Genomic DNA, 18,373 nt, shown 5'->3' with positions numbered 1-18,373 from the left:
GTTTTGTTTATTTATTTTGATACGAAATTACATTATTTTATGTGTATTTTGCATACATTTTTTATACGTATTTACTTCATTTTATGTGTATTTTGTATATATATTTTTATAGAAATCTACGTTATTTTATGTGTATTCGTATACATATTTTGAAACAAATTTACATTGCTTTATATGTATTTTGCATATCTATTTCAATACAAATTTACCTTATTGTACATATAAAACAATGTAAATTTGTTTAAAAAAATATGTACGAATACACATAAAATAACGTAGATTTCTATAAAAATATATATACAAAATACACATAAAATTAAGTAAATACGTATAAAAAAATGTAAACAAAATACACATAAAATAATGTAAATTCGAAACAATAAATAAACAAAATACCAATAAAAGAATGAGTATTTGTATCAATATAAATGTACAAAATACACATACAAAATAAACATAAAATAAGGTAAATTTGTAATGAAATATATGTACAAAATACACATAAACTAATGTAAATTTATATGAAAATATATATATAAATACACATAAAATACCATGAATTTGTATAAAATTATATACTCAAAATAAATATTAAATAATGTAAATGCGTATAAAAATATATATACAAAGTACATATAAAATAATGTAAATTCGTATCAATATAAATCAACAAAATACCAATAAAATAATATATATTTGAATGAAAATAGATTTACAAAATACACATAACCTAACGTGTATTTTCTATACATTTTCTTATACGTATTTACTTCATGTTATGTGTATTTTGTATATATATTTTTATACAAATCTACGTTATTTTATGTGTATTCGTATATATATTTTCAAACAAATTTACATTGTTGTATATGTATTTTCCATATCTATTTCAATACAGATTTGCATTATTGTATGTGTATTTTGTATATTTATTTTAATACAAATTAATTTTTTCATGTGTATTTTGGTATATATATTTTTATAAAAAATGCGTTATTTAATGGGTATTTTGCATCTTTATTTTCATACAAATTTACATTGTTTTATTAATATTCTGTGTATTTATTTTAATACGATTTTACATTATTCTATTTGTGTTTTGTGTATATTTTTTTATACATATTTACATTATTTAATGTGTATTTTGTATATTTTAAAACAAATTTACGTTATTTTATGCGCATCTCTTAAAATATTTTGATACAAATTTACATTATTTTATGTATTTTATATATATATTTCAATACAAATTTAGTTTATTTTATGTATATTTTGTATATCTATTTTCATTCGTATCAAAATAAATAAACAAAATAGCAATCAAATAATGTAAATTTGTATGAGAAAACATATACAAATACACATAAATTAACGCAAATTTCTAAAAAAATATATGTACAAAAATGCACATAAAATAAAGTAAATTTGAATAAAAATATATATAAAAAACACACATTAAATAAAGTAAATGCGTACATAAAATAACCTAAATTTGTATAAAACTATATACAAAAATACACAAAAATATTTAAAATTTGTATGAAAAGAAATATACAAATTACACATAAAATTAGGTAAATTTGTATTGAAATACATATACAAAATACACATAGAATAATGTAAATTTGAATGAAAATATATAAACAAATACACTTAAAATAACGTAAATTTTTATAAAATATATATGCAAGATACACATTAAATAATGTAAATGTGTATAAAAAAATATTTACAAAAAAGAAATAGAATAATGTAAAATCCTATCAATATAAATACACAGAATATCAATAAAATAATGTAAATTTGTATGAAAAGAAAGATACAAAATTCCCATAAAATAGCGCATTTTTTATAAAAATATATATAGCAAAATACACATAAAATATTTAAATTTGTATTGAAATAAATATACAAAATGCATATACAGTAAGGTAAATATGTATTGAAAGAGATATTCAAAAATACATATAAAACAAAGAAAATTTGTTTCAAAATATATATACGAATACACATGAAATAACGCAGATTTCTATAGAAATATATATACAAAATTCACATGAAATTAAGTAAATACGTATAAAAATATATATACAAAATACATATCTAATTAAATTCGTGTCAAAATAAATAAACAAAATATCATGAAAAGAATGTGTATTTGTATGAAAATAAATAATAGATAATAAATTTGTATGAAATGTATATGCAAGATACACATTAAATAATGTAAATATGTATAAAAAATATATATACAAAAAACAAATAGAATAATGTGAAATCGTATCAAAATAAATACACCGAATATTAATAAAATAATGTAAATTTGTATGAAAATAAAGATGCAAAATTCCCATCAAATAGCGCATTTCTTATGAAAATATATATACCAAAATACACATAAAATATTTAAATTTGTATTGAAGTAAATATACAAAATGCACATACAATAAGGTAAACTTGTATTGAAAGAGATATGCAAAAATACATATAAAACAATGTAAATTTGTTTCAAAATATATACGAATACACATAAAATAACGTAGATTTCTATAAAAATATATATACAAAATACACATAAATTAAGTAAATACGTATAAAAATAGATATACAAAATACATGTAAAAATGTTTCAAAAAAAATAAACAGAATATAAATAAAATAATGTAAATTTGTATGAAAATAAAAATGCAAAATACCCATAAAATAAAGCATATTTTTTTTAAAAATACATACAAAAATACACATAGCATAATTAAATTTGTATTAAAATTAATATACAAAATGCATATACAATAAGGTAAATTTGTATTGAAAAAATATGCAAAATACACATAAAAGTGTAAATTTCTATAGAAATATATATACAAAATACACATCAAATATATGTATATATATATAAATATATATATATATATATATATATATATATATATATATATATATATATATATATATATATATATATATATATATATATATATATATATATATATATATATATATATATATATATATATAAAATACATATTAAATAATGTAAATTCGCGTCAAAATAAATAAACAAAATATCAATAAAAGAATGTGTGTTTGTATGAAAATAGATATACAATATACACATAAAACCACCTAAATTTGTATAAAACTATATACAAAAATACACAAAAATAATTTTAATTTGTATGAAAATAAATATACAAAATACACATAAAATTAGGTAAATTTGTATTGAATTACATTTACAAAATACACATAAAATAATGTAAATTTGAATGAAAATATATAAACAAATACACTTAAAATAACGTAAATTTGTATAAAATATATATAAAAAATACACATTAAATAATGTAAATATGTATGAAAAAATATATACAAAACACAAATAGAATAATATAAAATCGTATCAAAATAAATACACAGAATATTAATAAAATAATGTAAATTTGTATGAAAATTAAGATGCAAAATACCCATAAAATAACGCATTTTTTATAAAAATATTTATACCAAGACACACATAAAATATTTGAATTTGAATTAAAATAAATATACAAAATGCACATACAATAAGGTAAATTTGTATTGAAATAGATATGCAAAATACATATAAAACCATGTAAATTTTTTTCAAAATGTATATACGAATACACATAAAATAACGTAGATTTCTATGAAAATAAATATACAAAATACACATAAAATGAAGTAAATACGTATAAAAAAGGTATACAAAATACACATAAAATAATGTAAACTCGTATGAAAATAAATAAACAAAATACTAATAAAAGAATGTGTATTGTATAAATATAAATATACAAATAAAAAACGTAAATTTATATAAACTATATGCAAAAATACACAAAGTTATTAAATTTGTGTGTAAAGTGATATACAAACGTCATGTGTATTTTGTATATTTATTTTCATACAAATTGAAATTATTTTTGTTTATTTTTTTATATATTTTCAAACAAATTTTCGTTATTTTATGTGTATTTTGTATATTTATTTATTCTACAAATATACTTTCTTTTATCTGAATTTTGTTTATTCAATTTGAAACGAATTTACCTTATTTTGTATATCTATTTTCATACAAATTAAAATTCTTCTGTGTATTTTTGTATATAGTTTTATATAAATTTACGTTATTTTATGTGTATTTTGTATATATATATTTATACAAATACACATTCTTTTATTGATATTTTGTATATTTATTTTGATACGAATTTACATTATTTTATGTGTATTTTGTATACATTTTTTTATACGTATTTATTTCATTTTATGTGTTTTTTGTATATATATTTTTATAGAAATCTACGTTATTTTATGTGTATTCGTATATATATTTTGAAACAAATTTACATTGTTTTATATATATTTTGCATATCTATTTCAATACAAATTTACCTTATTGTATGTGTTTTTTTGTATATTTATTTTAATACAAATTTAATTTTTTGATGTGTATTTTGGTATATATATTTTTATAAATAAAAAAAATGCGTTATTTTATAGGTATTTTGCTTCTTTATTTTCATACAAATTTACATTATTCTATTAATATTCTGTGTATTTATTTTGATACGATTTTACATTATTCTATTTGTGTTTTGTACATATTTTTTTTATACAAATATACGTTATTTTAAGTGTATTTGTTTATGTATTTTCATTCAAATTTACATTATTTTATGTGTATTTTGTGTATGTATTTCAATACAAATTTATAAATATATAAACAAATACACTAAAAATAACGTAAATTTGTATAAAATATATATAAAAAATACACATTAAATAATGTAAATATGTATAAAAAAATATATACAAAACACATTATATTTTTATAGAAATCTACGTTATTTTATGTGTATTTGTATATATATTTTGAAACAAATTTACATTGTTTTATATATATTTTGCATTTCTATTTCAATACAAATTTACCTTATTGTATGTGTTTTTTGTATATTTATTTTAATACAAATTTAATTTCTTGATGTGTATTTTGGTATATATATTTTTATAAAAAAAAATGCGTTATTTTATAGGTGTTTTACCTCTTTATTTTCATACAAATATACATTATTTTATTAATATTCTGTGTATTTATTTTGATACGATTTTACATTATTCTTTTTGTGTTTTGTATATATTTTTTTATACAAATTTACGTTATTTTAAGTGTATTTGTCTATGTCTTTTCATTCAAATTTACATTATTTTATGTGTATTTTGTATATGTATTTAAATACAAATCTACCTAATTTTATGTGTATTTTGTATATTTATTTTCAGACAAATTTAAAATATTTTTGTGTATTTTAGAATATAGTTTGATACAAATTTAGGTTATTTTATGTGTATTTTGTATATCTATTTTCATACAAATACATTCTTTTTTTGATATTTTGTTTATTTATTTTGACGCGAGTTTACAGTATTTAATGTGTATTTTGTATATATTTTTATACGTATTTACATCATTTCATGTGTATTTTGTATATATATTCCTATAGAAATCAACGTTATTTTATGTGTATTCGTATATATATTTTGAAACAAATTTACACTGTTTTATGTGTATTTTGCTTTTTTTTTCAATACAAACTTACGTTATTGTATGTGCATTTTGTATATTAATTTTAACACATATTTAATCATTCTATGTGTATTTTTGTATATGTATTTAAAAAAAAATATGCTTTATTTTATAGGTATTTTGCATCTTTATTTTCATACAAATTTAAATTATTTTATTGATATTCTGTGTACTTATTTTGATACGATTTTACATTATTCTATGTATAACAAAAATAAATACAGAATACACAAAAATAGATATGCAAAATACATATAAACAATGTAAATTTGTTTCAAAATATATATACGAATACATATGAAATAAGGTATATATATATATAAAATATATATATATATATATATAATATATATATATATATATATATATATATATATATATATATATATATCTATATATATATATATATATATATATATATATATATATATATATATAAATATATATATATATATATATATATATATATATATATATATATAAATATATATATATATATATATATATATATATATATATATATATATGTACAAAATACATATTAAATAATATAAATTTGTTTAAAACTATACAAAATACACATGAAATGATGTAAATTCGTATAGAAATATATATACAAAATACACATTTAATAATGTAAATTCGCGTCAAAATAAATAAACAAAATATAAATAAAAGAATGTGTATTTTTATGAAAATAGATATACAAAATACACATAAAATAACCTAAATTTGTATCAAACTATATAGAAAAATACACAAATTTTTTTTAAATTTATATGGAAATAAATATACAAAATACACATAAAATTAGGTAAATTTGTATTGAAATACATACACAAAATACACATAAAATAATGTAAATTTGAATGAAAATACATAAACAAATACACTTAAAATAACGTAAATATGTATAAAAAAATATGTACAAAACACAAATAGAATAATGTAAAATCGTATCAAAATAAATACACAGAATATTAATAAAATAATGTAAATTTGTATGAAAATAAAGAAGCAAAATACCCATAAAATAACGCATTTTTTTTATTTATAAAAATATATATACCAAAATACACATCAAAAAATTAAATTTGTGTTAAAATGAATATACAAAAAACACATACAATACGGTAAATTTGTATTGAAATAGATATGCAAAATACATATAAAACAATGTAAATTTGTTTCAAAATACATTATTTAATGTGAATTTTGTATATATATTTTTATACGAATTTACATCATTTCATGTGTATTTTGTATAGTTTTAAACAAATTTATATTATTTAATGTGTATTTTGTATATATATTTTTATACAAATACACATTCTTTTATTGGTATTTTGTTTATTTATTTTGATACTAATTTACGTTATTTTATATGTATTTTGTATACATTTTTTATACGTATTTACTTAATTTTATGTGTATTTTGTATATATATTTTTATAGAAATCTACCTTATTTCATGTGTATTCGTATATATATTTTGAAACAAATTTACTTTGTTTATATGTATTTTGCATATCTATTTTTGTGTATTCTGAATTTATTTTTGTTATACATAGAATAATGTAAAATGGTATCAAAATAGGTACACAGAATATCAATAAAATAATTTAAATTTGTATGAAAATAAAGATGCAAAATACAAATTAAATTAAGCATATTTTTTTAAAAAAATACATATACAAAAATACACATAGAATAATTAAATTTGTATTAAAATTAATATACAAAGTGCACACATACAATAAGGTAAATTTGTATTGAAAAAAAAAAACGCAAAATACAAATAAAACTGTAAATTTGTTTCAAAATATATATACGAATACACATAAAATAAAGTAGATTTCTATATAAATATATATGCAAAATACACATGAAATTATGTAAATACGTATAAAAATATATAAAATACATATTAAGTAATGTAAATACGTGACAAAATAAATAAACAAAATATCATGAAAAGAATGTGTATTTGTATGAAAATAAATAATAGATAATAAATTTGTATGTAATATATATGCAAGATACACATTAAATAATGTAAATATGCATAAAAAATATATATACAAAAAACAAATAGAATAATGTAAAATCGTATCAAAATAAATACACCGAATATTAATAAAATAATGTAAATTTGTATGAAAATAAAGATGCAAAATTCCCATCAAATAGCGCATTTCATATAAAAATATATATACCAAAATACACATAAAATATTTAAATTTGTATTGAAATAAATATACCAAATGCAGATACAATAAGGTAAACTTCTGTTGAAAGAGATATGCAAAAATACATATAAAAAATTGTAAATTTGTTTCAAAATATATATACGAATACACATAAAATAACGTAGATTTCTATAAAAATATATATACAAAATACACATAAAATTAAGTAAATACGTATAAAAAAATGTAAACAAAATACACATAAAATAATATAAACTCGAAACAAAAAAAATAAACAAAATACCAATAAAAGAATGTGTGTTTGTTCTGTGTATTTTTGTATATAGTTTTATACAAATTTACGATATTTTATGTGTATTTTGTATATTTATATTTATACAAATACACATTCTTTTACTGGTATTTTGTTTATTTATTTTGATACGATTTTCATGTGTATTTTGTATTCATTTTTTAATACGTATTTACTTCATTTTATGTGTATTTTGTATATATTTTTATAGAAATCAACGTTATTTTATGTGTATTCGTATATATATTTTGAAACAAATTTACATTGTTTTATATGTATTTTGCATATCTATTTCAATACAAATTTACCTTACAGTATATGCATTTTTTATATTTATTTTAATACAAATTTTAATATTTTATGTGTATTTTGGTATATATATTTTTATAAAAAATACGTTATTTTATGGCTATTTTGCATCTTTATTTTCATACAAATTTACATTATTTAATTAATATTCTGTGTATTTATGTTGATACGATTTTACATTATTCTATTTGTGTTTTGTATATATTTTTTTTATACATATTTACATTATTTAATTAGTATTTTGTATATATATTTGATACAAATTTACGTTATTTTAAGTGTATGTTTATATATTTTCATTCAAATTTCCATTATTTTATGTGTATTTTGTATATGTATTTCAATACAAATTTACCTAATTTTATGTGTATTTTGTATATTTATTTTCATACAAATTTAAATTATTTTTGTGTATTTTTGTATATAGTTTTATACAAAAGTAGGTTATTTTATGAGTATTTTGTATATCTATTTTCATACAAATACACATTCTTTTATTGATATTTTGTTTATTTATTTTGACGAGAATTTAAATTATTTAATGTGTATTTTGTATATATATTTTTATACGTATTTACATCATTTCATGTGTATTTTGTATATATATTTCTATAGAAATCTACGTTATTTTATGTGTATTCGTATATAGATTTTTAAACAAATTTACGCTTTAATGTGCATTTTGTATATTTTTTCAATACAAATTTACGTTATTGTACGTGCATTTTGTATATTAATTTTAATACAAATTTAATTATTCTATGTGTATTTTTGTATATGTATTTTTTTAAAAATATGCTTTATTTTATGGGTATTTTGCATCTTTATTTTCATACAAAATTACATTATTTTATTGATATTCTGTGTATTTATTTTGTTACGATTTTACATTATTCTATGTGTATTTTGTATATATTTTTCATTTAATTTAGCTTATTTTATGTGTATTTTGTATATCTATTTATTTTAATACAAAATCAAATATTTTATGTTTTTTCGTATATATATTTTTATAAAAAATGCGTTATTTTATGGGTATTTTGCATCTTAATTTTCATTCAAATTTCATTATTTTATTAATATTTTCTGTATTTATTTTGATACGATTTTACATTATTTTATTTGTGTTTAGTATATATATATTTTTTATACATATTTACATTATTTAATGTGTTTTTGTATATATATTTGATACAAATTTACGTTATTTTAAGTCTATATGTTTATTTATTTTCATTCAAATTTACATTATTTTATGTGTATTTTGTATATGTATTTCAATACAAATTTACCTAATTTTATATGTTTTTTGTATATTTATTTTCAGAGAAGTTTAAATTATTTTTGAGTATTTTTGTTTATAGTTTTATACAAATTTAGGTTATTTTATGTGTATTTTGTATATCTATTTTCATACAAATACACATTCTTTTCATGATATTTTGTTTATTTATTTTGACACGAATTAACATTATTTAATGTGTATTTTGTATATATTTTTATACGTATTTACATTATTTCAGGTGTATTTTGTATATATATTTCTATAGAAATCTGCGTTATTTTATGTGTATTCGTATATATATTTTGAAATAAATTTACATTGTTTTATGTGTATTTTGCATATTTTTTCAATACAAATTTAACTTATTGTATGTGCATTTTGTATATTAATTTTAATACAAATTTGATTAATCTATGTGTATTTTTGTATATGTATTTTTTGCATCTTTATTTTCATACAAATTTACATTATTTTATTGATATTCTGTGTATTTATTTTAATATGATTTTACATTATTCTATGTGTATTTTGTATATATATTTTATATAAAATGTATTTGTTTTCATTTCATACAAATCTACATTATTTTATGTAGTTTTTGTACATGTATACACTTAAAATATTTAAATTTGTATTGAAATAAATATACAAAATGCACATACAATAAGGTAAACTTCTATTGAAAGAGATATGCAAAAATACATATAAAACAATGTAAATTTGTTTCAAAATATATATACGAATACACATAAAATAACGTAGATTTCTATAAAAATATATATACAAAATACACATAAAATTAAGTAAATACGTTTAAAAAAATGTAAACAAAATACACATAAAATCATATAAACTCGAAACAAAATAAATAAACAAAATACCAATAAAAGAATGTGTATTTGTATAAATATAAATGTACAAAATATACATACAAAATAAACATAAAATAAGGTAAATTTGTAATGAAATATATGTACAAAATACACATAAAATAATGTAAACTTATATGAAAATATATATACAAATACACATAATATACCATGAATTTGTATAAAATTATATATTCAAAATAAATATTAAATAATGTAAATGCGTATAAAAATATATATACAAAGTACATATAAAATAATGTTAAATCGTATCAATATAAATCAACAAAATACCAATAAAATAATATATATTTGAATGAAAATAGATTTACAAAATACACATAACATAACTAAAATTTGTATTGAAATATATACAAATATACATAAAAATAATTTGAGTTTGTATGAAAATAGATATTCAAAATACATATAAAACTAGGTAAATTTCTTTTGAAATATATATACAAAATACCCATAAAATATTGTAAATTTGTGTCAAAATATTTAAACAAATACACATAAAATAACTTAAAATAACGTAAATATGTATCAAATGTATATACAAAAAACACATTAAATAATGTAAATATGTATAAAAAAATATATACAAAACATAAATAAAATAATGTAAAATCGTATCAAAATAAATACAGAAAATATTAATAAAATAATGTAAATTTGTATGAAAATTAAGATGCAAAATACCCATAAAATAACGCATTTTTTATAAAAATATATATACGAAAAAACATAAAATATTTGATTTTGTATTAAAATAAATAGATATACATTCTTTTATTGGTATTTTGTTTATTTTTTTTGTTTCGAATTTACATTATTTTATGTGTATTTTGTTTACATTTTTTTATACGTATTTACTTAATTTTATGTGTATTTTGTATATATATTTTTATAAAAATCTACGTTATTTTATGTGAATTCGTATATATATTTTGAAACAAATTTACATTGTTTTATATGTATTTTTGCTTATTTCTTTCAATAGAAGTTTACCTTATTGTATGTGCATTTTGTATATTTTTTTCAAAACAAATTTAAATATTTTATGTGTATTTTGGTATATATATTTTTATAAGAAATGTGCTATTTGATGGGAATTTTGCATCTTTATTTTCATACAAATTTACATTATTTTATTAATATTCGGTGTATTTATTTTGATACGATTTTACATTATTCTATTTGTTTTTTGTATATATATTTTTTTATACATATTTACATTATTTAAATGTATCTTGCATATATATTACATACAAATTTATTATCTATTATTTATTTTCATACAAATACACATTCTTTTCATGATATTTTGTTTATTTATTTTGTCACGAATTTACATTACTTAATATGTATTCTATATATATATATATATATATATATATATATATTTATATATATATATATATATATATATATATATATTTATACGTATTTACATAATTTCATGTGTATTTTGTATATATATTTCTATAGAAATCTACGTTATTTTATGTGTATTCGTATATATATTTTGAAACAAATTTACACTGTTTTATTTGTATTTTGCGTTTTTTTTTCAATACAAATTTACCTTATTGTATGTGTGCATTTTGTATATTAATTTTAATACAAATTTAATTATTCTATGTGTATTTTTGTATATGTATTTTTAAAAAAAAATATGCTTTTTCTTATGGGTATTTTGCATCTTTATTTTCATACAAATTTAAATTATTTTATTGATATTCTGTGTACTTATTTTGATACGATTTTACATTATACTATGTATAACAAAAATAAATAAATACACAAAAATAGATATGCAAAATACATATAAACAATGTAAATTTGTTTCAAAATATATATGTGAATACACATGAAATAAGGTAGATTTCTATAAAAATATATATACAAAATACACATAAAATTAAGTAAATACGTATCAGAAATGTATACAAAATACACATAAAATAATGTAAATTAGTATCAAAATAAATAAACAAAATACCAATAAAAGAATGTGTATTTGTATAAATATATATATACAAAATACACATTAAATTATATAAATTTGTTTAAAACTATACAAAATACACATGAAATGATGTAAATACGTATAAAAATATATATACAAAATACACATTAAATTATGTAAATTCGCGTCAGAATAAATAAACAAAATATCAATAAAAGAATGTGTATTTGTATGAGAATAGATATACAAAATACAAATAAAATAACCTAAATTTGTTTCAAACTATTTACAAAAATACACAAAAATATTTTAAATTTGTATGGAAATAAATATACAAAATACACATAAAATTAGGTAAATTTGTATTGAAATACATACACAAAATACATATAAAATAATGTAAATTTGAATGAAAATACATAAACAAATACACTTAAAATAACGTAAATTTGTATAAAAAAATATGTACAAAACGCAAATAGAATAATGTAAAATCGTATCAAAATAAATACACAGAATATTAATAAAATAATGTAAATTTGTATGAAAATAAAGAAGCAAAATACCCATAAAATAACGCATTTTTTTATTTATAAAAATATATATACCAAAATACACATAAAAAAATTAAATTTGTATTAAAATAAATATACAAAAAACACATACAATAAGGTAAATTTGTATTGAAATAGATATGCAAAATACATATAAAACAATGTAAATTTGTTTCAAAATATATATACGAATACACATAAAATAACGTAGATTTCTATAAAAATATATATACAAAATACACATGAAATTAAGTAAATACGTATAAAAAAATGTATACAAAAAACACATAAAATAATGTAAATTCGTATCAAAATAAATAAACAAAATACCAATAAAAGAATGTGTATTTGTATAAATATAAATATACAAAATACACATAAAATAACGTAAATTTATATAAAACTATATACAAAAATACACAGAAGTAATTAAATTTGTATGAAAATATATACAAAATACACACAAAATAAGCTAAATTTGAATTGAAATATATATACAAAATACATGAAATAAAGTAAATTTGTATCAAAATATTTATACAAATACACATATAATAACGTAAATTTGTATAAAAATATATAAACAAAATACACATTAAATAATGTAAATACGTATAAAAAATATGTACAAAATACACATATAATCATGTAATTCGTATCAAAATAAATAAACAAAATACCAATAAAATAATATAAATTTGTATGAGTAAACGTGTATGTTGCATATTTTCTCAATACAAATTTACCTTATTATACACGCATTTTGTATATTAATTTTAATACAAATTTAATTATTCTATGTATATTTTTGTATCTGTTTTTGTATATATATTCTTATACGCTTTTACATTATTTAATATTTATTTTGAATATATATTTTATACAAATTCATGGTATTTTATGTGTATTTGTATATATATTTTTATATAAATTTACATTATTTTATGTGTATTTTGTACATATATTTTTTTACAAATCTACCTTATTTTATGTTTATTTTGTATGTGTATTTTGTATATTTATATTTATCCAAATACACATTCTTTTATTGGTATTTTGTTTATTTATTTTAATTCGAATTTACATTATTTTATGTGTATTTTGTATGCATTTTTTTTATACGTAATTAATTAATTTTATGTGTATTTTGTATATATATTTTTATAGAAATCTACGTTTTTTTATTTGTATTCGTATATATATTTTGAAACAAATTTACATTCTTTTATATGTATTTTTGCATATCTCTTTCAATACAAATTTACCTTATTGTATGTGCATTTTGTATATTTATTTCAATGCAAATTTAAATATTTTATGTGTATTTTGGTATATATATTTTTATAAGGTTACGAAAATTTGAATAAAAATATATACAAAAAAACAAAAAAATAAATTTCAATTTGTGTGAAAATAGATATACAAAATACACATATAATAAGTTAAATTTGTATTTAAATACATGTACAAAATACACATAAAATAATGTAAATTTGTATGAAATGAAAACAAATTAACATAAAATTCGCGTCAAAATAAATAAACAAAATATCAATAAAAGAATGTGTATTTGTATGAAAATAGATAAACAAAATACACATAAAATAACCTAAATTTGTATCAAACTATATACAAAAATACACAAAAATATTTTAAATTTGTATGAAAATAAATATACAAAATACACATAAAATTAGGTAAATTTGTATTGAAATACATACACAAAATACACATAAAATAATGTAAATTTGAATGAAAATACATAAACAAATTCACTTAAAAAAACGTAAATTTGTATAAAAAAAATATGTAGACAACACAAATAGAATAATGTAAAATCGTATCAAAATAAATACACAGAATATTAATAAAATAATGTAAATTTGTATGAAAACAAAGAAGCAAAATACCAATAAAATAACGCATTTTTTTTTATTTATAAAAATTAATATACCAAAATACACATCAAAAAATTAAATTTGTATTAAAATAAATATACAAAAAACACATACAATAAGGTAAATTTGTATTGAAATAGATCTGCAAAAAACATATAAAACAATGTAAATTTGTTTCAAAATATATATACGAATACACATATAATAACGTAGATTTCTATAAAAATATATATACAAAATACACATAAAATGAAGTAAATACGAATAAAAAAATGTATACAAAATACACATAAAATAATGTAAATTCGTATCAAAATAAATAAACAAAATAGCAATAAAAGAATGTGTATTTGTATAAATATAAATATACAAAATACACATAAAATAACGTAAATTTATATAAAACTATATACAAAAATACACAGAAGTAATTAAATTTGTATAAAAATATATACAAAATACACACAAAATAAGCTAAATTTGAATTGAAATATATATACCAAATACATGAAATAAAGTAAATTTGTATCAAAATATTTATACAAATACACATATAATAACGTAAATTTGTATGAAAATGTATAAACAAAATACACATTAAATAATGTAAATACGTATAAAAAAATATTTACAAAATACACATATAATCATGTAATTCGTATCAAAATAAATGAACAAAATACCAATAAAATAATATAAATTTGTATGAGTAAACGTGTATGTTGCATATTTTTTCAATACAAATTTACCTTATTATATACGCATTTTGTATATTAATTTTAATATATGTGTATTTGAATATATATTTTGATACAAATTTACATTATTTTATGTATTTTCTATATTTATTTCAATTCAAATTTAGCTTATTTTATGTGTCTTTTGTATATCTAATTTCATACAAATTTAATTAATTTTGTTTATTTTTGTATATAGTTTTATACAATTTTACGTTATTTTATGTGTATTTTGTATATTTATATTTATACAAGTAAACATTCTTTTATTGGCATTTAGTTTATTTATTTTGATACGAGTTTACATTATTTTATGAGTATTTTGTATACATTTTCTTTTACGTATTTACTTATTGTATGTGCATTTTGTATATTTATTGTAATACAAATTTAAATATTTTATGTGTATTTTGGTATATATATTTAAAAAAAAAATGCGTTGTTTTATGGGTATTTTGCGTCTTTATTTTCATACAAATTTACATTATTTTATTAATATACTGTGTATTTATTTTGATACTATTTTACATTATTCTATTTGTGTTTTGTATATACTTTTTTATACATATTTACATTATTTAATGTGTATTTTCTATATATATTTCCTACAAATTTACGTTATTTTAAGTGAATTTGTTTATATATTTTCATTCAAATTTACATTATTTTATGTGTATTTTGTATATGTATTTCAATAGAAATTTAACTAGTTTTATGTGTATTTTGTATATATATTTTTATACAAATTTAAATGATTTTTGTGTATTTTTTTAATAGAGTTTTATACAAATTTACAATATTTTATGTGTATTTTGTATATCTATTTTCATACAAATACACATTCTTTTATTGATATTTTGTTTATTTATTTTGATGCGAATTTATATTATTTAATGTGTATTGTGTATATATTTTTTTGTACGTATTTACGTCATTTCATGTGTATTTTTTATATATATTTTTATAGAAATATACGTTATTTTATGTGTATTCGTATATATATTTTGAAACAAATATACATTGTTTTATGTGCATTTTATATATTTTTTCAATACAAATTTCCCTTATTGTACGTGCATTTTTTATATTAATTTTAATACAAATTTAATTATTCTATGTGTATTCTTGTATATGTATTTTATAAAAAATATGCTTTATTTTATGGGTATTTTGCATCTTTATTTTCATACAAAATTACATTATTTTATTGATATTCTGTGTATTTATTTTGATACGATTTTACATTATTCTATGTATATTTTGTATATCTATTTTATACAAATGTACGTTATTTTATGTGAATTTGTTTTCATTTCATACAAATTTACATTATTTTATGTGAATTTTGTACATGTATTTAAATACAAATTTAACTAATTATATGTGTATTTTGTATATCTATTTTCATATAAATTGAAGTTTATTTTTTTGTTTTTTTGTATATATTTTTATTCAAATTTTCGTAATATTATGTGAATTTTGTATATTTATTTTTCTACAAATATACATTCTTTTATCGGAATTTTGTTTATTTTGATACGAATTTTCATTTTTTTAGGTGTATTTGATATATATATTTTTATACTTATTTACATAATTTTATATGTATTTTGAATATATATTTTCATAGAAATTTACTCTATATGTATATACAAAAAAACACAAAAATAATTTAAATTTGTATGAAAATAAATATACAAAATACACATAAAATTAGGTAAATTTGTATTGAAATACATATACAAAATACACTTAAAATAATGTAAATTTGAATGAAATTATATAAACAAATACACTTAAAATGACGTTAATTTGTATAAAATATATATAAAAAATACACATTAAATAATGAAAATATGTATAAAAAAATATATACAAAACACAAATAGTATAATATAAAATCGTATCAAAATATATACACAGAATATTAATAAAATAATGTACATTTGTATGAAAACTAAGATGCAAAATACCTATAAAATAACGCATTTTTTATAAAATTATATATACCAAAATACACATAAAATATTTGAATTTGTATTAAAATAAATATATAAGATGCACATACAATAAGGTAAATTTGTATTGAAATAGATATGCAAAAAACATATAAAACAATGTAAATTTGTTTCAAAATATATATACGAATACACATATAATAACGTAGATTTCTATAAATATATATATACAAAATACAAATAAAATTAAGTAAATACGAATCAAAACTGTATACAAAATACACATAAAAATATAAATTCGTATAATAATAATAAATAACAAAATACCAATAAGAGAAATGTATTATTTATATATATATATAAATATAATAAAATAAAATAACGTAAAAATAAATAAAAATATAAAAAAAAAATAAGTAATTAAATGCATGAAAATAGATATATATAATACAAAAATACAATAAAAAAAATTTGAATATATATATATATAAAATAAAAAAAAAAAAAAAAAAAAATAAAAATTTATTTAAAAAAAAATATAAATAAAAAAAAAAAAAAAAAAAAAAAAATTACAAAATACACCAATAATCAAGTCATTCGTATCAAAATATATAAATAAAAAACTAATTAAATAATGTAAATTTGTATGAGAAAACATATACAAAATACACA

Source organism: Eriocheir sinensis, chromosome 8 (genome assembly GCF_024679095.1).
Source record: "Eriocheir sinensis breed Jianghai 21 chromosome 8, ASM2467909v1, whole genome shotgun sequence".
Taxonomy (NCBI): Eukaryota; Metazoa; Arthropoda; class Malacostraca; order Decapoda; family Varunidae; genus Eriocheir; species Eriocheir sinensis.
This window is presented reverse-complemented; position numbering follows the sequence as displayed.